The 24,170-nt window shown below is 31.9% G+C and overlaps 1 protein-coding gene and 1 long non-coding RNA gene across 2 annotated transcripts in view; one reads left to right on the plus strand and one right to left on the minus strand.

Moving 5' to 3' along the window:
• The window catches only part of ADAMTSL1 (ADAMTS like 1), a 1,023,200-nt gene that overhangs the window by 495,157 nt on the left and 503,873 nt on the right, over window positions 1–24,170 (minus strand). The window lies entirely within an intron of this gene.
• LOC116422609 lies at window positions 6,035–18,561 on the plus strand. Its single transcript, XR_004233252.1, has 3 exons — window positions 6,035–6,134; window positions 17,686–17,766; window positions 18,525–18,561. It is a non-coding gene; the product is annotated as an uncharacterized LOC116422609 (long non-coding RNA).

Below are 24,170 nucleotides of genomic sequence, written 5' to 3' on the forward strand. Positions count from 1 at the left end.
TGATAAATGATCAAAGGATATGAACAGACGATTTTCAGATAAAGGAATTATAACCATTTCTAGTCATATGAAAAAGTGCTCTAAATCACTATTGATCAGAGAAATGCAGATTAATACAGCTCTGAGATGCCACTACAGACCTCTCAGATTGGCTAAGAAGACAGGAAGAGACAATCAGGAATGTTGGAGGAGATGTGGGAAAACTGGGATACTAATACATTGTTAGAAGAGTTGTGAAGTGATCTAACCATTCTGGAGAGCAATTTGGAACTGTGCCCAAAGGGCTCTCAAACTATACCCTTTGATCCAGTAGTGTTTCTACTGGCTTATCTCCCAAAGAGATCTTAAACACATGCAAGAATGTTTGTGGCAGCCCTTTTTGTAGTGACTACAAACTGGAAACTGAATAGATGTCCATCAGTTGGAGAATGGCTGAATACATTATGCCATATGAATGTTATGGAATATTCTGTAAGAAACAATCAGCAGGATGATTTCAGAGAGACCTGGAGAGGTTTATATGAAGTGATGCTGAGTGAAATGAGCAGAACCAGATTATTGTACATGGCAACAGCAAGATTATATGGCGATCAATTATGATAGAAGTGGCTCTTTTCAACAATGAGGTGATTGCCAGTTCTAATGATCTTGTGATGAAGAGAGCTACTTGCACCCTGAGAGGAGTCTGTGGGGACTGAGTATGGATTACAAAATAGCATTCTCACTCTTTTTGTTGTTACTTGCTTGCATTTTTTCATTTTTTGTCTTTTAGATTTGATTTTTCTTCTGCAGCAAGATAATTGTATAAGTATGAATGCATATATTGGATTTAACATACATTTTTACCATGTTTAACATATATTGGATTACTTGCCATGGGGGGAGTAGGAGGAATGAGGAGGAAAATTGGAATACAAGGTTTTGCAAAGGTTAATGTTGAAAAATTATGTATGCTTATGTTTTGAAAATTAAAAAGCTTTAATAAAAAAAAGAAAAAAAAGAAAAGTGTAAGTTATTTTTATCCTCCAGTTTTTTATGGTGTCGGTTTTGATATTAAAATCACATGTTCATTTGTATTTATATGTTATGTGGCAAAATATTTTTAAGTTAATCTGAGAAGATCACTTTCTAGTTTTCCCAACAGATTTTTATCAAATAGATAGTTCTTTCTAAGATAATTTTTGTTTTTAGGTTTATTAAACATTATTGAATTCAATTATTTATGATTCTTCCTTGTCTAATCTGTTTCTTTGATTATCTATTTTTAAGCATATTAACTAATTATGACTGATACTTCATGTCTCAATGTATAGAAATACCTATGCCCTCTTCACAACAGTTAATAGTCAATAAACATTTATTAAGAACCTGTTATATGGTAGGCACTGTACTAAGTGCTTAGGATACAAAGAAAGACAAAAGATGGCCCCTATCTCCGACGATCTTACAAAGATCACATTCAAAGAAGCTAAAAAAAGTAGAAATGGAGTTAGATGTGGCTAAAAGTCATGAGGAAGTCTTGTGGGAAATGATGGAGTGGTTGTTCTATCCCTCCTCATTAAAAGGAGGATCTGTGAGGAGCTCTGCTATGTTCATCATCCACTGTCTTCAATCACAGAGAGGGAGGGACCTCAGTGTCAGGTATGATGAACAATTGTAAGTTTCTTTCTTTTCTTTTCTTTTTTTTTTTTTTTTAATTTAATAGCCTTTTATTTACAGGTTATATGCATGGGTAACTTTACAGCATTAACAACTGCCAAACCTCTTGTTCCAATTTTTCACCCCTTACCCCCCCCACCCCCTCCCCTAGATGGCAGGATGACCAGTAGATGTTAAATACATTAAAATATAAATTAGATACACAATAAGTATACATGACCAAAACGTTATTTTGCTGTACAAAAAGAATCAGACTCTGAAATATTGTACAATTAGCTTGTGAAGGAAATCAAAAATGCAGGTGTGCATAAATATAGGGATTGGGAATTCAATGTAATGGTTTTTAGTCATCTCCCAGAGTTCTTTTTCTGGGCATAGCTAGTTCAGTTCATTACTGCTCCATTAGAAATGATTTGGTTGATCTCGTTGCTGAGGATGGCCTGGTCCATCAGAACTGGTCATCATATAGTATTGTTGTTGAAGTATATAATGATCTCCTGGTCCTGCTCATTTCACTCAGCATCAGTTCGTGTAAGTCTCTCCAGGCCTTTCTGAAATCATCCTGTTGGTCATTTCTTACAGAACAGTAATATTCCATAATATTCATATACCACAATTTATTCAGCCATTCTCCAACTGATGGACATCCATTCAGTTTCCAGTTTCTAGCCACTACAAAAAGGGCTGCCACAAACATTCGTGCACATACAGGTCCCTTTCCCTTCTTTATAATCTCTTTGGGATATAATCCCAGTAGTAACACTGCTGGATCAAAGGGTATGCACAGTTTGATAACTTTTTGAGCATAGTTCCAAACTACTCTCCAAAATGGTTGGATTCGTTCACAACTCCACCAACAATGCATCAATGTCCCAGTTTTCCCACATCCCCTCCAACAATCATCATTATTTTTTCCTGTCATCTTAGCCAATCTGACAGGTGTGTAGTGGTATCTTAGAGTTGTCTTAATTTGCATTTCTCTGATTAATAATGACTTGGAGCATCTTTTCATATGACTAGAAATAGTTTCAATTTCTTCATCTGAGAATTGTCTGTTCATATCCTTTGACCATTTTTCAATTGGAGAATGGCTTGATTTTTTATAAATTAGAGTTAATTCTCTATATATTTTGGAAATGAGGCCTTTATCAGAACCTTTGACTGTAAAAATATTTTCCCAGTTTATTGCTTCCCTTCTAATCTTGTCTGCATTAGTTTTGTTTGTACAAAAACTTTTCAGTTTGGTATAATCGAAATTTTCTATTTTGTGATCAGTAATGATCTCTAGTTCTGCTTTGGTCATAAAGACCTTCCCCTTCCACAGGTCTGAGAGGTAAACTATCCTATGTTCCTCTAATTTATTAATAATTTCATTCTTTATGCCTAGGTCATGAACCCATTTTGACCTTATCTTGGTGTACGGCGTTAAGTATGGATCAATGCCTAGTTTCTGCCATATTAGTTTCCAATTTTCCCAGCAATTTTTATCAAACAGTAAGTTCTTATCCCAAAAGCTGGGATCTTTGGGTTTGTCAAAGACTAGGTTGCTATATTTGTTGACTGTTTTATCCCTTGAACCTAATCTATTCCACTGATCAACTAATCTATTCCTTAGCCAATACCAAATAGTTTTGGTAACTGCTGCTCTATAATATAATTTTAGATCTGGTACAGCTAAGCCACCATCATTTGATTTTTTTTTCATTAATTCCCTTGAAATTCTTGACCTTTTGTTTTTCCATATGAACTTTGTTGTTATTTTTTCTAGGTCATTAAAATAGTTTTTTGGGAGTCTGATTGGTATAGCGCTAAATAAATAGATTAGTTTAGGTAATATTGTCATCTTTATTATATTTGCTCGCCCTATCCAAGAGCATTTAATATTTTTCCAATTGGTTAGATCAGACTTAATTTGTGTGAAAAGTGGTCTGTAATTTTGCTCATAAAGTTTCTGATTTTCCCTTGGCAGATAGATTCCTAAATATTTTATATTATCAGTAGTTACTTTAAATGGAATTTCTCTTTGTAACTCTGACTGTTGGATTTTGTTAGTGATATATAAGAATGCTGATGACTTATGTGGGTTTATTTTATAACCAGCAACTTTGCTAAAGTTGTGGATTATTTCTAATAACTTTTTAGCAGAATCTCTGGGGTTCTCTAAGTATACCATCATGTCATCGGCAAAGAGTGATAATTTGGCTTCCTCATTGCCTATTCTTATTCCTTTAATCTCTTTCTCAGCTCTTATTGCTATAGCTAGCGTTTCTAATACAATATTAAATAGTAACGGTGATAGTGGGCAACCTTGTTTCACTCCAGATCTTATTGGGAATGGTTGCAGTTTGTCTCCATTACATATGATGCTTACTGATGGTTTTAAATAGATGCTGCTGATTATTTTAAGGAAAAGTCCATTTATTCCTATACTCTCAAGTGTTTTTAATAGGAATGGATGTTGGATTTTATCAAATGCTTTTTCTGCATCTATTGAGATGATCATATGGTTTTTGTTAATTTGGTTATTAACATGGCCAATTATATTGATAGTTTTCCTAATATTGAACCAGCCCTGCATTCCTGGTATAAATCCTACTTGATCATAGTGTATTATCCTGGGGATGATTTTCTGTAATCTTTTTGCTAATATTTTATTTAAGATTTTAGCATCGATATTCATTAGAGAGATTGGTCTATAATTTTCTTTCTCTGTTTTCAGCCTACCTGGTTTAGGTATCAGTACCATGTCTGTGTCGTAAAAGGAGTTTGGTAGGACTCCTTCAGTCCCTATTTTTTCAAATAATTTATATAGCATTGGGGCCAATTGTTCTTTAAATGTTTGGTAAAATTCAGATGTAAATCCATCTGGTCCTGGGGATTTTTTCTTAGGGAGTTGTTTAATTGCCTGTTCTATTTCTTTTTCTGAAATGGGACTATTCAAGCAATTTACCTCCTCCTCTGTTAGTCTGGGAAGTCTATATTTTTGGAGGTAGTCATCATTTCAACAAGTGTAAGTTTCAAAGATGATGATGTAATTTTATAGAAAGATAGATTTCTGGAGATAATGATAATGTCCAGGAGCAAGTAGCCATGTAAGAAATTCATTCTCCCTTTTCCCAATTATTTCCCTTGATAGCATAGATGTTTTGTATTCTTAAATAATTTTATATTTCAGTTTAGCTTTTAAAAGTATTTTTTCAAAGTATGATATAGCACTAGAATGTAAATTTACTTTTAAAGCATTAGTTTCCTTGTAGTAGTATAACCAAATCATAAGCATTGACTATCTTTAAGTTTTAAGGTTTTCTTCATTTCTTTAAGAAGATTTTTGTATTTAAATCTATGCAAGTATGAAATATACTTTTGTAGATTGGCTCCAAAAATTTTGGTGCATTTTTAAACTATTTTTCAATGGGACTCTCCATTCTATTATTGCCTCATCAATTTTGCTATTGTCATTTTAAAATGTTGATTTTTGTGGGTTTACTTTTTTGCCTGAAACTTTGCTTAAACTATTGAATCAATCAGTTTCTATGCTGATTCTATAGGATTTTCTAATTAAGCCACAATGTCATTTGTGAATATGGGTAATTTTGTTTTTAGTTGATCTTCCTTTATAGCATTAGTTTCTTGCTCTTGTAATATTGTTACAATTATTATTGTTAGTAAAAATATCAAATAATGTTGGCAAAAGAAGGCACCCTCAATTTACTCCTGTATTTACTGAGAACATTTCTGTTGTTTTCTTATTACATTTAATGGTCATATTTGCTTTTTGTAACTTTATATCATTAAAATAGAGATCTCTCTGTGTCTATGCTTGTATAGTATTTTTTTTTTAGCATCAGTGTATGTTGTACTTTGGCAAAGGCTTTCTCAGTATCTATTAAAATAATTGAGTGGTTTGGGATGTTTTTTATTTTTTATATAATGTAATTTCCTTGTTTGTTTATGTTGCAAATTTTTACTTATAGTCTAATAGTATGATTCTTTTGCTTTTTTATATCCATCTGATCTAGAGTAAAATCAAGTCTCTCATACTTATTCTATGTTTATCTTTGCATTTTAGATGTGTTTCTTATAAGAAACAGATTTTGAGTTATTTTTTTTTCCTTATGTGATGTGTCACTTTTTTGGCTTCTTTTGGATTGCTTAAACCATTAATATTCATATATAGTTATGGTAGGTAAGTAGGTATTTCCTCAATTTGTATCTTTTATTATTTTTAATTGGTACTTCTTATTGGGATCACTCAGCTTCTATTTTAATCCTTGTAGTCATCTTCTGTTCCATTTATTTGTTTTGCTTTATATATTTTGATATAGTCCTAATCTCATGGGATATAATCATTGAGTCTTTGTTCTTTTACCCTTTCTAGTGCTGGTTGTCCCTTGGAGTATCTATTTTCCTTTTCCTGAGGCAAGATATTATACATGGAAGAATATTGTTAAGGAGGAAGCAGTCTCTAAATCATTGTAAGAGTTATATTTCTTATTAAAAACACACAACTCGGTGTGGTGGGACTGCAATCCAGTGATATTTCCTTCCTTCTATAGTCTAAGACATCTCCTTTCATTCCTTCTGTTTTAAATTCTCCATTCTTTTACTTCTTTCATTCTTCTTTAGCCCTTCATCTTATTCACAGACTACAGGACTCAGCTTTAGTACTCTTTTTTTTTTCTTTTACTAACCTCTTTTAATTTACTCTCTTCCAAAGTCTCACTTGATCTTTTCAACAACCAAGAAGGTCACTGCTGTTATTATCCTTAATTTACAGCAGGGAAACTGAGGCAAATACAGTAAGTGAATTGCCAAGGGTTATTCAATTTATAAATATTTAAAGTCAGGTTTGAACTCAGGTCTTCCTGATTCCAAGCCTAGAGTTCTCTTCAGTGCCTCCAACCACAACTTTCCCAAAGCTTTTTCAATCCCATTTTGTTATTATTTCCTTATTTCTACTTTTATTTTACAAATTGATTGTGGATACCAGTTACAGCCATGTAGACAAATCAGATAATAATCCACTCATGACATGTCAAGTCATCCCTCCTTCTACTATCAGTAAAGGCAAATAATTTATGAGAACCAGCAGCAGGCATATTTTCTGATACTCATGGTTTGAACAAGCTGCTCATCTCTATTTTGGGCTAGGACATCATTTAATAAACTGTTGTGAATTGTTGATTTGGAACTTTCATAAGCCTAAATGATTTAGGAACTTCCTGCCCTGTTGCTTTGATATACTGCCTCCTAAAGTCCAACTGTGTGAGATTGTGAGTCTCTATCAATTAGGACGTAGGTCTAATGTTCTACACATTGATTATCTTTATAGCCTTTGGTAAAAGAAAAACTCTTGGATTTGTAACAATTGATATGTATTGATCTACAGTCAATATAAAGGAAGTAGAGTGGTGGTCTGAGGGATTCTGATTACACTGGCAATGATATTTCTGGCATAATACTAGATTTTCAGCCATTGTTTGACTATAAATAGGAGTCTCGCCATAGTTCCCATCTTTATTTTGTTAAAAGAAAGAGCAAATACGCTGTATATTCTCACATTTCTTTTTTCTAAAATTTCTATTTTCTCATTCAATCCACATTATAACAAGTGAGAGTCTAGAAATTCAACTAGTATCTTTGGGTCTTAGTTTCCTTTTTATAAAATTATAAAATTTATAAAACTGATCTAGATAAAGCCTTCTAGTTCCCTCTCAACTTTCTCTACATGAATTTATGGTTCTAACATTTGTTCTCTAAATTTCTAGTTAAACTTTTCCATTGTCTTAGTTTTGCATACGTTATATTAAAATGCCAAGAAAAAGACATTTATAAAGATTGAAGGAATGAGAAAGGAAAGGAAAAAAAAGGAAAGGAAAGGAACTATGATTAAAATGAAAGGTATATATTTTGGAAGTCCTTACAGGAATGGGAAAATGGGTGGGAACTCCAAATGGTTATTTGATCTGTATAAAGTGATATATCATAAACATCACTACAGTATGGAAGAAGGTACCTTTCATGACTAAGGGATTGAATCTTTAATCAAACAAAAGCTAGAAGTGATCATAAAAGATAAAATGATAATTTTGAATATATAACATTTAAAAACACATATAGAATGAGAAAAGAAATCATAAAGTGAGGAGAAAAGTTTACATCATATAATAGTGACAAAGATGTATGTGTACTCATGATAAATAGGTATTTATACACACACATTCAAGAGTTATTTCTTAATAGATAAGTAGTAAAAGAATATAAAGAATTGCAAAGTAATATTTAGAATCACTAATTAGAAAATTACCAATTAAAATAATTATATTATCATTAAAATAATTCTAATCATTCTAAAGTAATAAGAGAAAACAGCAAAAATCACAAAAACAGAAGCATCCAATGTTAAGAGCCTATGGGAAGTATAGACATATTGAGAAATTATGAAGGATAAATTTTTGAAAAACACTTTGGAATTACCAAAAAAAGTAACTAAAATGTGTATACCTTTAACCTAGAGATTTCTGAGCTAATTATGGGATCTAATGAAGATTGGAGATAGAAATATTTAAATTATATAAAAATCTTAATAGTAGTGGAGTTTTGAAAACAAAGAACTGGAAATAAGGTTCACACTGGGTGAGGAATAGTTGAATAATTATATGCTGTATGGATATGTGATATATGAAAAAAATGGATTACAATCATTTAGCAAAAAATCATGACTTAAATGAACTCAGAGAAACTTTGAAAGATTTCTAAATGAAAATCATATTTTAAAAACTGCAATAACATAAGTAATAGTTATCAAACAGATGATAAAACATATTCCTTTTTATCTTTAGAGAAACAGGAGTCAGTATGGCATGGTAAAGGTCATTTATAATTATAAACAATTGGTTTTGGTTATTTATTTTTCATTATTAAAACAGTTTTTAATTCTAGCAGTAGAGCAGTAGAAAGGCACTACATCAATAAACGACTGTGACATAAAAACAAAAGGGATTAATAAATAGTATAAAATAAATTAAAAAAAGAAAATAGAAGTGATAGCAGAGGGGAGAGATTACAAAGAAATAGGAATTGAGAAAAGAGAAATATAGTCCCTATTTGTTATCTTTACATACCCTTTATAAACAACAACCAAGGTTCCTTCAGTAGAGTATTCTACATCACATTGCATTGTTATATTACTGTCTGTACTTTATTCATTCCTTTATAGTAAAAGAACTGGAGAATGGGAACTATGTGGTTTTCATGAACAAATTATAAACCAAATGAGATGATAGAACTCAGGAAATTACAATGTGAAAATGGAAGATATTGATCCTCTTGCCATGGACTCATTTCCTTATTCCACTCTTTATTTCTTTTCACATTTTCTCCTTTAAGTTTCTAACACTGCTTTTCTTTATTCATTCTATGTTTTCTTTTCCTGTTCTGATCCTATCATTCCTTTAGAACAGTACTTCCCTTTTTCCCATTTCTTAGTAATAGTATTCATTCTATATCTCCCAAATGTTCTTTGTTCACCCTATATTTTATTTTTGCTTAAAATTTAAATATCCCTAAGACATTTTTATAACTTTCTACCATTTTAATATTTTCCTTTCATTTACATCTCTAGAACTCATTTATACCATATATATTTCCACTAATTCCCCCATCTGAAACATAGAATATGAGGGGTAGATAGTATTTCCCGAGTAATTTAATTTAACCTATGAGGACCCTTTTCAACTATATTCTTAAAAACACCTTGCAATACTTGTTTGAGAAGCCTCCCCAGTGAGAGAGGACTCACTTCTAACCCAAAGTAGCCTATTATTCCACTTTAGAATAGCAATAACTGTTAAGAAATTGTTCCTCACTTTGAGCCTAAATTGACTATTCTGCAATTTACCTCCTGTTAGTTATGTTATCAGGACCAAACAGATCAGGTGTAGTCTCTCTTCCATGTGATCTTTTAAATACTTAACAACAGCTGTTATAGTTCTCTTGAGACTTCTTTTCTGCAGAATGAATATCTCTAGTCCTTTTAACCGATTCCCATATAACATGATTTAAAGTCCTTAATTTTCCTTCTGTTTTCCTTTGAAGTTTCCCATCTTATCAATAGTCTTCTTAACTGGTAAAGATAACAAAAATGTGCTGTGTGTGCATAGATACATACCCAAATATATATATATATATATATATATATATATATATATATATTCACATATGTGTATTGTATAAACACATATACATAGGGAATATATATATGCATACCTATACATATATATTTTAAACATATACACATATCTATAGCATATATAGATTTAGATAGCATATATATATATATAATATATATTAGAGAGAGAGAGAGTTTATAGATACATATATAAATTAAAAAGGACATGTCATGGTCAAAATATTAGAGTTTCCTTAAGGCTAATATGATCAAAACCCCGTGGCAATGCATAATACACATGCTACTAAAATGTTAAAAAAGTATATAGAATTTGCTAAGACATTTTCCCATTAATCAAGATTTTTAGAGCAGGAGAGATTGTGAGAGAGTTTCTTATCACTGGAATTTTTCCAGAAAAGACTAGATAATAATTTTTTTTTTGGGGGGGAGGGTGTAAGGGTGACATACTTCACATTGAACTAAATGACTTTTGAGAAACTTTGCAGCTTTGAAATTCTCTGGTTATATAAAGGATACTGATAAGATATATATATATATGTATATATATATGAAAAAAGTTATGCAAGGGGATAGATAATAAATGAGAAAATTATGCCAAGAATACAAAAGGAAAAATGAAAAAAGGAGGTAAAATATGAATGTGAAAATATACAGAGAATAAAAATAGTATAACAATAAGTTACCAGAGAAAGATGAAGGAAATAAGATAATGTAAAGGACTAAAATAGATTGAGGAATCATACCACGAAGAATAGATTATATTATTTTCTTTTCTCCTTAGTAGAGGTATTGGAGTGGTAGATCAGGAGATATTAGAAGTAGTTTATCAATATTTCAGTAAGCCCTATGACAAAGTGTCTTATGGGATCTTTGTAGAAAAGACGTACACCAATTGATTGAAGAGTAGATTCAATGCTAGCTGAATTATGGTACTCAAAGCACAACCATTAATACCAGTTTTGAGAGAAGTTGTCCCAGAATCCATCATTGAATTTATTGTGTTCAAAACTTTTTTTTTCAGTGACTTAAAAAATGACATAGTTGACATAGTTGAAACTGATGTACAGCCAGAAAGAATCAGTAATACACAGAATCATTGAAGGAGAATTAGAGAAGATGCCAAAAGGGGATAGAGCCTTGGCCCTGGAGTTAGGAGAATCTGAGTTGAAGTCCCACCTCAGACATTTACTAGCAGTGTGATCCGGGGAAAGTCATTTCACATATGTTTGCCTCAGCTTCCTCAACTGTAAAATGTGTATAATAACAGTAACTATTATCAGGAATATTTCAAAGATCAAATGATAAAATATTTCTAAAACATTTAGCACATTTCCTGGCACACAGTGGCCCTTAGTTAATGCTTATTCCTTTACATTTTTCTCTCAGTAGGTCAAAGTAGGTATTGTTGAAATGAAGAGGGCTTTTGAATAAGAAATCTTGGGTTCAAATCTTGACTCTGCTATTTGTCACCTGGTTGTCTTTGGTCAATTACTTGTTTCCCCTACATTCCAATTTCCTTATCTATAAAATGTGGGGATTGAACTTGATAATCTTTAATGTACCCTGTAGATCTAAATTTAGAAACTTATGTTACACAATAGGTATAAGTATAATATGGAAACATAAGAAGTTCTGTATCTAAGTTAAAAAAAAATCAACGTTACATGAATAGGATGAGGAATGGAATGACTTGCAATGATTTATTCTAGATCAATGAATGTGTAGGAAGTTGATAAAGTATAAGTGCATTAAGAATGTCATGCACTCAATAAATGCTTATTACTTTTTCTAAATAATGAAAAAATTACATTTTATCACCAGACTATTCACACTGAGTCTTTTATTAAGTGATAGAGTAGACAGTTCATGTGAAAAAGGTCTGGGAAATCATTCTGCAAATCAACTTGGAATTACATTTTAAATATGACTGATATCTATACCCACTGACTCAGAGATCCAGTTGTTAGGTTAAATGTGTGTGTACGCACGTATGTGTGTATGTATATATGTATATGTGTATACATACAAGCATATGTGATCATATATTAAAAGAAACACATTTGTATGCATATGTATATATATATTATATAGAAATGTTTATGTGATAAATTTATATTAATATGTAAACTTATAATAAATAACTATATTTTATAATATATAAATTTTAATGACATATAAACACATATTCATACATACAGATATGTGAAAGGGATCAGACATAAAAATATCAAATACAAATAAGTGTACATTTGTTGTTTTTTATTGAACAAATTCTTAAAAGCACAAGTACATCTTTTGTAGTCACAAAGCACTAAAAACAAAGAAGATACTTACCAGTTAGACAATGTAGTTCAAAAATATAATAGAATATTATTGTACAATAAAGAGAAAATATGAAGGATTCAGAAGAAAATGGAAAGTACAATTTGATACAGAGTAAAGTAAAAAGAGCAAGCAAAGAGCATAAAAAGTGACTAATCTAATGTATATGGAAAGTTATAATATGAAAGCTATATGAGAAAATGCCTCTCTGTGATTTATCCAAGAAGTAAGATAAAGTTTTTGGTAAACTTTCCTCTTTCATTATTATTCTTTATTACAGAGAGTTAAATGGATTGGTAAGAAAAATGGGAGGGATGTATCAGGAAATGATTATAATGTAAAAACAAAACAATAATTAAAAAGGATTTTGAGGGTTTAGTGAATGTAAGCTCAATAAACAGAGTTTTATAGGAGAACTAACATGTGTGACAGCATGAAGAAAAGGGGTATTAACATGCTAGACAGTGAGCAAAATCTAATAATACAAATTTTAATTCAGTAAAAATTTAATTAATAAAATGAAATAGCTTAGGAATTTTTTTTTACCATAAACCATAAACATTTTAAATGAAAAAAAAATTTGTTTAGCAAGTATGAAGTCTGATTTGAGAAATCAGATGAATTATTCTATTGTTCAGCAAAAAATAGTAACTGGATGAATGCTTTTAGTGATGGTGTATCATGATGAGTACAGAGGTCATGCATACACAGATCTAGGAGCAGTGTTGAGTCCTCAGACAGTATTTGGAAGAGACTCAAGCTAAATTTATACATAGTTTCTACCATTAATGTTCTGTGTTTTATCAAAACCATAACAGGCTCCAGTGAGATAGCTTCTACACTAGAATATGGCTGAACTCTCCCAGTCCTATAGTCCAAATCTGTACGAAGCCATTGGAATATTCATTTGAGGTTTCTGAACAGAGTTTACAGAATTTAAAATAACATATTAAAGTGTTGGTAGATTTAAGAATGGTATGCATTCCATGATATAAAACATAATACTTATTATTACTACACTATTACTGTCTTGAATTTGATATTTTTAAATGTACAACCTTATTACCAAAAACTAGCTATTATGTTTTAGAAAGCATATATTTATAAACATATAAAAATACCCAGTAAATCTAACAATACCAGCTAAATAATATCAGATTCCTTTTTTTTTTTTAAATAGCTGTCTCTTGTGACTCCAGTGTACACTGGAGATTTGGCAATCCACGTTGATTGCCATATGAGATAAATTTTAGAAGCACTTCACCCTTGTTACAATAACATTGTAGGAGACTGGAACTTGGTATGTTATCTTAAAGCATTATTCTAATGATGGAATGCTTGATAGTTATATCAAGCACTAAATTCAACAGGAATCCCTATTGTGAGATCTATAATGACAGAAAATCATGTATGTATATGAACTTTACTCTTGGGCAAAAAGTACTTCATAAATAGACAATTATTAACATTTTAATGAACATACAATCCAAATCATTCTTTAGTTCTCTGTACTTTTTGCTAATTTAAAGTATCAAAATTGATCTGAGCAAGTTTTTTGTATATATATCCCATACATATCTATATCTATTCATTCAAACATACATACTCATATATATGTACATAATAGCAATACTACATTTTCTATATAAGACAAAGGCTCTCAAGAATGGAATCTTATTTTTTGGTGTCTCCTGGAGCACCATAGGAACCTACAGACGTTTTAGACATTACAAATGTATATTTCCAACTACAAAGGAATAATAAGCCCTTTGGGATAAAATGCCATTTCCTAGTATCACTGAAATGAATTAAGGGACAAAAGTTTATACTAGTTAATCTAAGTTGGACTTTTACTGCTACTTCACAGGCCTTTTCTTTTAAAATCCCGGTCCTATTCTGCACACTGCTTACTCTCTTCCTCCTCCATTTTCAAATCCCAGACACTATCCCTTTCCACAGATAATCTATTTAATTGAGAAAGTAACATATTACATTTCAATTCCCTTCCTTTCCTCTTTAAAACTTTTCAATATCTTTATTTAGATTTTCCCCCCCCTTTCTTCTTTCAGAGAGAAAAGGTACCTCTCCTTGCTAAGAATAAAAGTTACTTGTTATCTTGGTGCTGTCTACATAAGTTTTAGATCCCAGAAATAATCTGTTTTTTTCTGAATATTTATACTCATTCCTTTCCTCCAAATTCAATGAAAAGGATATTGGTGAATAATCTAAATAAGAGGCGCTCCAAACAAAACACACCTTACCTCAAACTTTTAAATTCACACGTATCATTGTATTTATTTCTTCCCTTCTACTTCCAACTTTCTGAAAAGAATATTTGCTCTTACTACTTTCCTCACCACACAATCACTCTTTCCTTCTTTGAAATTTGATTTTCTTCAGTAAAAGGAAACTGATCTCTCAAAGATCATCATTGGCATCCTCATCACTAATCAGTTGCTTTATCTTTATTATCCTCTATGATTCCTGTGTAAAGCCTTTGATGCCACTGAAAACAACCATTCTTTTTTTAAAGCTATATTTCATTGACTTTGTGATATCATACTTTTATTTCTCCTACATTTCTTAATTCTCCTTTATATTTATTGTCTTCCTTCCTTCCATTCCTCTAATGCATTAATCACCCCCTCCCCCCCCAAAAAAAAATCTATCTTAGACCTTTCCCCTATATATTGTCTCCCATTCTTTATCTATTATCTCTACTCAGGGTGATCTCCAAATTTATATATCCAAACATAACCCAAATGCTAAATTCCAAATCCCCAGTCCCATATTGGACAGCTCCATCTGCTGCTAATATTTTAAAAAGATCATACCCATAATCAAATTCATTTTCCTCTCCTCTCCTAACCTGTTCCTTCTCTTTACTCTCACATTCCTCTTAGTGTCAACACCCTTCTATCAAACATATTAACATCCCTACCTTATCTTTACTTCTTCACCCAATGTTTTCAAATCTTATGAGTTCTATCCTCATATACCTCAAACCTATCTTGTTATCTTCTATGAATTGTAGTGCTAGAAGAGGAAGGGAATTCTTAAGCCATTTAATTCAGCTCTCTTGTTTTACAGATGAAGAAAATGAGTTAGAGAGGTTAACTTGTCCAAGTTCATTCATGCAACAAAGCATCAGAAGTGATATTAGAATCCTGATTCTTTGACTCCAGACTATTGCCATCAACTAATGTTGGGACACATTTTAATCTCAACTGAGCAATAGTGTCTAAATCAGTCTTCCAATATGTTCAGTCTCTACATTCTATACATCCTACAAATTGTAAACTATTCATGCTAATGAACTACTCTGGTCATATCACTCAGAATACACAATGACCATCAATCTCTCTCCATTCTCTAATGAAGAAAGTCTAAATTTCTTTGATTTCTATTCTAGGCTTTCCACAGTATGATACTCCTCTACCTTTACAATTTTATCTCCCAATACTTTTCTCCATTTGGAAAAGTGAAATTAAGAAGTATATCTCTCAAGAGTCAAATGACTTAGCTTTGTGCTCCAGAGTCTCTCTTAACTTATTGTCTTTGGCAAGCTACTTAATTTGCCTCTGTAAAATGAGTGGGGTATATATATATATAATGAATTCTAAGGACAGTTTTAGACTTCTATATTTTACAATTCAGTAAAACTGTAGTATTAACTGTCCCCCCAAAACATTAGATACTTTACTATCTCTTTACTTTTACTCACATTATTTCCTAGACTTTCCATACCCTGTCTTTATCATCTCATTCTGAAGAAATACTACCCATCTTGAAAGATTCAGTTCAGTTGTCACATTTTTCATGAATGTTTTCTTGATTTCCCTACCTGAAATTGATCTCTGTCCTCCTAATTCCCAATGCATCTCATTTATGACTCTCTTAAAACCTTAAGAGAAATGTTTTATGATACAGGAATTTGTGTTACATATCTACTGTTCCTTATTAAAGGGTGACTACACCAGGCTGTTTTATTTGTCTTTGTATCTCTTTTTACCCACATAGGCACTTACTAAATGTCTGCCAGAAGAGTTGCTCAACAACTTATCAATTTGAATTTTTTTTAAAGAACTCCTGTATTATGGTTTCAATTCAAAATTCTTGAGAAAATGTTTTTCAAATATATAATCAACAAGATCCTGACTTTATTGTTTTATTTTATAATCAGACTTGAATTACATTCATTATTAATTTTATTAATGTTTTTGAATCATTTTTGTCTGATCTGCACTTGTTCAAAATTACCTTCATAGGGGGAAAATTACCTTCATTTAAGGAGAAATGAGCAGTCATATTGTCAACCCAGAAATAATTCTAGTAGTTGGTAAAAAGTTATCTCAGTTAAGTCAATTTTAGTTTTACAAAATTAGGTGGAATTTGTGCATATATACTTTGGCATTTCAACAGCCAATTTATTAAATCAGTTAGTCAGGCACAATGGTTATTTTCCACATATTTTTCTGCTTTCTGTGCATCTTACTGTAAATATATAAAAGCAAATCATGATGACACATGTCAATTTCCTTCACAGCTCCTGGAATTTTCAGATTCAGTTAAAGTTTTTTTGTTGTTGTTGTTGTCGTCATTGGGGCTTTTTTTGGTGGTTGCTTGCCAATTTCGGTTTCCTACTCATGCATGATGTCGATTCTTATTAGATTTCTCATGTTTCTCTTTATTTAGAGGAAGACATTTTATCTCTCCTGTGAGCTATACTTCTCCAAATTATTTATAGGACTCTTTTGGTGATCTGCTATGTAAGCTTAATTTAAATACTTATTTAATAGGGGCAGCTAGGTGGTGCAGGGGTTAGAGCACCAGCCCTGAAGTTAGGAGGACCTGAATTCAAATCAGACCTCAGACAGTTAACACTTCCTAGCTGTGTGACCATGGACAAGTCACTTAACCCCAATTGCCTTAGAGGAAAAAAAATGACATTTAATATAGAACATTTTAATTAACATTCATTTGTTCATTTAAATAAAGTTACTGTCCTTTAGTTTAAACATATAAATATAGTATTCCTATTGAAAAAAATCCTAAATGCCTATGACCTATCTAAACTAGTTGGTTCATAAAATCAGACCACTTTTCATATTCCCTCTTGGCTCCTTTCTCTGGATCTTTTTCATCACCTTCTAAATAAAGACATCACCTAAGTTCTCTTCTGTTTTCCCTTCATTTTCTCAATGTTGATCTCATTAATTTGGAAGAAATATGAGTCATCAGACTGAAAAGGCAGAGTTGAGTATCAGAATTCAAAATATGTTGGGACATGTTGGGATATATTTCTGTACATGAGAGAGCAATGGTCATAGCTTAAAAATAAGCTCAAAGCCAAATACTTTAAATTTAAATGTTTCTTTTTGTGATTTCTTTTCTTCCTCAAATTTCCTGCAATCTTTTGCTCATCTTCTGTATGTCTTTATCACTTATAGTATTGACAGCAAATTCCATTAAGGTAGGAATTATGTTTTATTTAAATGTTTTATTTCACCCAGCTCTGAATACAATGGTTTGCACACGGGAGGTTTCTGAAGAGTAGAAATGATTCTTATGTTATGAAATCTGGAGAAAATATGGTAAGTAAAAATAAAAAATGATTTAACAGTTTGAAAAATCAACTTATAAGGAGAAGCAAAAAAAAATTAGGGTTATTTAAACTCAATATTATAAAAGATTCAAATGAAATAAGAGGTATTCAAAAGGACAAAATATTTTTTGAGAATCCTTTTCATTTTGTTGTATGCCAAAAAATAGGGAATGACTTTAAGCTACAGTGGGAACCATTATTATTATACTTTAAGACATAGTTTCTTAAATTTGAAATTATGCTCAAGGACTATCAAATTATGCATACTCTTTGATCTAGAATTAAAAAGAGATCATTAAAAATATCATCAAAAATGTTTGTAGCATCTCTTTTTGTTGTAGCAAGGTACTGGAAATGGAGTGGATGCAATCAGTTGGAGAATGGCTGAATAAGTTATGATATATGAATATAATGGAATATTATTGTTCTGTAAGAAATGATGAGCAGGGTTATTTCAGAAAAGTCTACAAAGACTTGCATGAACTGATGCTAAGTGAAATGAGTAGAATCAAGAGAACATTGTACATTGCAATGACCATTTTTTATGACGTTCAACTGTAATGGATTGGCTTTTTTCAACAGAGATGATACAAGACAATTCAAATAGACTTGTCATGGAAAGAGCCATATGTATCCAGAGAAAGAACTATAGAGGTTGAATGTGGATCAAAGCATTATATTTTCTCTTTTTTTGTTTGTTTGCATGATTTTTTTCTTTTAATTTTTGATCTGATTTTTCTTCTGCAGCATGACAAATATGGAAACATGTTTAGAAGAACTGTACATCTTTAACTTAAACTGGATTGCTTGCTGTCTATGAGAAGAGGTGAAGGAAAGGAAGAGAGAAAAGTTTGGAACTTAAGGTTTTGCAAAGATGAGCAGTGAAAACTATTTTTGCATAAATTTGAAAAAAATATTTACAAATATTTGAAAAGCTATTAAAAAACAGAAAAAGATGAAAAAACCAAAGCTTCTTAATGTGGGGTCTATAAGCCCCTAAAGGGCTAGTTAGTATATTTGAGAGGGTCCATGAACTTGGATGGAAATTTATTTCGATACAATTGTTTTCCTTGTAATCTAATTCATTTTACTTTATGCATTTAAAATATTTTGAATAAGGGTCTTTAGGCTTACCGACTGCTAAAGAGAGCCATAGCAAACAAAATAAGTTAAAAACCCATGATTTAGAGGAAAATTTTTTCTCTAAATGTTGCACCACACAAAAAGGTAATAGACAGGGTCTGAGTAGGGAAGAGGAGAATCCATGGTAACATTTTATTTCTCTGATTACCATCTTCCTTATTCATAATTCAGAGTACAAATTTTTTAATTACTGTAAAATTTTCTTATGATTTTGGAAAGAACACTTAACTAGAACTATTTTTGTAACATACACATTTATACATTAGATATAGTCGCAGAAAGGAAATGGTATTATGTTCAGTAGTCCAGTACTATGGATTTATGATATCCATATTCCTTTTTTTTCATATAAGTACTGAGTGAACTATTCCTCCAATACTCATACAAAGACAAAGGTGAAGCATTCAACTTGAATAATCATTGAGGTTTCTAATTTTTAATTGTTTATTTTATTTTTAAATCCAATTCAAACTATTGAAGCTGTGAGTTTGTGAGTTTTAAATGATAGAATCTCTAGAATCATATTAAAAAATAAAACTATAGCAGTATAGTGTAATGGACTGAGGCTTGAGTTGATGCACTGAGGTCCCAAGCACATGAGGCTAAATAATAATTGGACTATACTCTATTAATATACATGATTGGATAAAGAATGGCCCCCAACCACTCTCTGTGCAAGTCCTGATATGTTGTATAGGAAATGACGATTTTGGTGGGTGGAGGCAGAGAGAGACAGGAAGAGAGGCTGGGAGAGATTGGGCCTGGGTTCTATGCTGGTAGCTGCTGGTCGTGTGGCTGCTGGTCTAGCTAGCTTCTTGACTCAGCTGCACACATTGCTATTGCCCATTCTCTTCCACCTCCTATCTTTCTTCACTAAGAATAAAGAGTGAGGATTTTCCCCTAACCTGAATTCCTGACTCCGGCTGATTTTAAAATACGCGGTTTTTACAGTATGGTGTATAATTTTTTTAAAATAAAAAAAAAATCCATCAAAAACAAACAAACAAACAAACAAAAAACTTGAACTGAAATATTTTATCTCATGGAAATTTTCCCCATTGCTCTTGGGCATTTCCACTCCTTTTTGCTTTGAGTATATTTACTTTAAGAAATTCAATATTTCCCTTCAGTACAGATTTCTATAAAAATACTGCTTTTCTTATCCCATATATTTTGGCATGCTGTCTTATTGTTGCCATTCTCTTTAATGAAATTTTTTATTGTTTTTATGATTTGTTATTTGATCCACTTGTTCTTTAGGATTAGAATATTTAGTTTCCAATTAATTTTTAATCTATGTTTCCACAGACCTTTATTGAATATAATTTTAATGCATTATTGTCTGAAAAGGATACATTTAATATATTTGCTTTTTTTATTTGGTGGTGAGACAACCAATACATCTCTCTTTTATATTTAACTTAATATGAATGATCTCAAGAATTTTTCTGTTATATATTTTTCAAAAAGTCTTGATTAATTTTGATAGATGAATGAGTGAAACCATATAGGAAAGGATTTTTTATAGCTGTATAAAAACCATATTGAATCAAATGATTTCTTATGATCAACAATAACAGAGGGATTCTCTTGCATTTCCTATATTTTCAGTCAATTATACAATAATTAAAATATGGTCTATTTGTCCATCACTGCTTTTGAAGTTCCTTACTAATACCTTCATTAAGAATGACTTTGATCTATATTTAGTTTCTCCTTACATATTTTATGTAGATAGGACAGGATGAATATGTCAGGAGTTACTGTTATTCTTGTGTGTGTGTGTGTGTGTGTGTGTGTGTGTGTGTATAGGTATGTCTGAGAGAGAGACAGAGAAACAGAGACAGAGAGAGATAGAATGAGGAGAGATAGAGACAGACAGAAATAGAGACAAAGACAGAGACAGACACAAAGAGAGACAGAGAGAAACAGAAAGAGGAGAGAGATAAAGAGAGATGGAAAGACAAAGAGAGAGAGGAAGAGATAGAGACAGAAACAGAGAGGCAGAGAGACAAAGACAGACAGAAAGATGGAAAGAAGAAGAAGAAGAAGAAGAGGAGGAGGAGGAGGAGGAGGAGGAGGAAGAGGAGGAGGAGGAGGAGGAGGAGGAGGAGGAGGAGGAGGAGGAGACCACCACAGAGGCAGAGAGTCATAGAGAGAGACAGAAAGAAGAAAGAGACAGGAAGAGATGGAAAGAGAGACAGAGACAGAGACAGAGACAGACTGAGACAAAGAGAGAGAGACACAGAGAGAAAAAGAGAGGGACAGAGACAGAAAGAGAGAGAGTGTGTATGTAAGTAGATCCTTCAAATCTTTCACAATTGTGCCATTTCCTGTATGGATCTCCTCTTATACCTACTTAATAACCATTATGCCTTTGGAATCTTGGAGACAACAGAACACACGAACAGCCCTTCTAAGGGGGCAAGGAGCAGCCTCTTGTGGTGAACTTACCAGAAGACTCAAGAAATAGCACACAATATGAGCAGGCCATGGATAGATTCAAATCTTAAGTAGTTTCACAGATCCATTAGTATATTTCTAATATCTACTCCACAGAGCTGTTAGAAGGACCAAATGAGATCATTTAAATGAAGTACTTTGTAAATCTTAAAGGATTACACAAATGTCAGCAGTTAGGCAGACTGACAGTGAAATGAAAGCAGTCTTTTGAGTCAAAAAGAACTGGGTTCAAGTCTTGTCTTTCACATTTACTGGTGGAAAATCACTGGGGAAACCACTTAGAGACTTAAAGTTATTTAGGGTCTTGAGAATTTAAATTATAAAGAAGATGCTAATGTACATTGAAAGATAAGTTCATTGCTAGTAAAGCTGTCTGCCAACAAAGTCAGAGATCCACTTAAAAAAAGTTAAAAATTAATGTAATTAGTGATATATATGTAAATATATATACATATATATGTAAAACATTTACCTTTTATAAATTAAAGTATTCAAAGTTTTAGGTAATGCATTTTATTTCAGGAAGGGAGGCAGTTAGTATAATAAGGCAATTTTGCTCTGCATGTAATTTTTGAAAGGAGACACAAGGAATAGAAGTTTAGAGTCAGGAAATCAACAATCCAGCAGTGCATGGCATAAAACGGGCAGCCAAGAACAACCAACCATAATTAAACCCTCGAGACTCACCAATGGTGAGGATGGCCAATCAGGCCAAACTAAGATTAGAAGAGCTTTCAAGATACCCTTTTTCCCTTCTGTTTTTTGCTAGTCATTGACATTGACATGAGTGGGTTCTGTTTGGCTAAATGGTTCTCATAAAGTTGCAAGTCTTTATCACTCCATTAGTTTTGGATTATCTGTCCCTTATTCTCTCAAACATCTTTTAAACAAAGCAGAGCCTTGTCAAACTTCTGGAATGGGAGCTAGACCTTCAAACTTTAAATTCATTTATCTAAACAAAGGGGCATCTTAATTTAGCCTCCAAAACTAAATTGCCCTAGTAACATATAGCAACTGCTTTAGCTATGGCCACACTATAGTAGGGTAGCAGAATCTGTTCAAAAGAGCAATTCCCTTGGAATTCCAAGAATCCTTTATCAAGCATTTAAACTTGCAGTGTCTCCTTTCTGAACAACAATGAAATGGGTATACTATCAGCTGCCTTCAACTCTTTACAGAGATGTGAAGAAAAATAAAGGACTCATTTTTATTTAGAAAGGTTTTATTAGTTATAAAGGATAAGAAAGAAAGGAATAAATAGTGAAATGAAGATCAAAATGCAATGGTAAAACTGTAATTCTAAGACATTTTAGAGAAGTCTTTATCAATCTATGATAGAAGTATATTATAAGAAATGATAGAAACCTTCCTAGTGATTCTCACATTATTCATGTAATTTCTGGATTATTAAAATTTGGTAAAAATTTAATATCTCTTTACAACAAGTTAGCCCCCTCCCCAAGTATTTTGTACAGAGCTGCATTAATTGGCTTGTGCTGATTATGGAAATAATGACTTGATGGTGATGAAAAGTTCAGAAGAATCTTCTGAAAAAGGAAATGAAAAAAGCAACCAAAAGAAAAAAGAAAATTAATGTAAGGAAGTGCAGAAATGGAAAGAGAGTAAGTGATAGGGATTGAAGAAAGTAAAATCACCTAAGAAATGATTATGGGAAACTTAAGAAGCAAAGTCCTGGAAAAAGAGTACTAGAAAAGTAAAATGTAGAAGAAACAAAAGAAAAAATATCTAGAAGTATGTAGCAGCCCAGGGAATTTAATAGAGAGAAGAGCACTGAATTCTATTCACTCTAATAACTGATGAGGATATCAATTATTATGGAAGTAAGGAATGATTGACGCTCATATAGGATAAGAAAAGGGAATGGCCATCTATTGAGCACCTACTATTTGCCAAAAGCTATGCTAAGCTCTTTACAAATACTATATAATTTGATACTTACAAGACCTATTAGGTGGATATTTTTAATACTTATATTTTACAGTTGAAGAAAGAGAGGCAGAGATGAAGCAGCTGGCCCAGGCTCACACAGAAAATATCTGAGACTGGTTTTGAACTGAGTTACATCTGATTCCAGGGCCAGTACTTTGTCTACCATATTTTATCCATTGCCTAAGGTAGACTAATGGTCAGGTATCATCAAGAAAGAGCTAAATTAAAATGAGCATGCTGAATTTACTGAGGCATAGAAATATATAAGAATGAGAAAGCTTTCTGTCAAAAATAGATATAATAAAAAGACCATTGGAACTTAAAATTAATCATCAACCATGTGAAAAATGAATTCATCAAAGTTATTACTTGAGGTAGCTAAGGTGATAAAATAAATACAAGTTTTTCTGCATTTAAGACACAATGCATTCTTGGAGACTAACTTCATTTTAAAGAAGATAATCATATTTTAATTCAGTTCATCAAAGCCTATCCGGATTGGAGTATGAATGAAGATGATAGTTTGGAAAAGTAAGATGGAACAAGTTCATAACTAGCTTTGATTGTCAGTTTAAAGTGTTTAGATTTTATCAATGGGATGTTGGATGCATGTTGGATGATTCTCATAATCCATTCAGGAAACTCTTCAATGAATGGGGAAAGGTGATGAAAAATTTATTATAGATATTTATTAGGCAGTGTTGAATGAGCAGGAAAGAAGGGATGGCATGTCTAAGTAATTATAATTTATTCTGATGCTACTTCATTAAGTGGTTGTGGTCATTTTAACAGTTGGTTGCATTGTTCTTACCTCTACAATTTAATTTCCATGAGAAG

This window comes from Sarcophilus harrisii, chromosome 1 (genome assembly GCF_902635505.1).
Source record: "Sarcophilus harrisii chromosome 1, mSarHar1.11, whole genome shotgun sequence".
Classification (NCBI taxonomy): domain Eukaryota; kingdom Metazoa; phylum Chordata; class Mammalia; order Dasyuromorphia; family Dasyuridae; genus Sarcophilus; species Sarcophilus harrisii.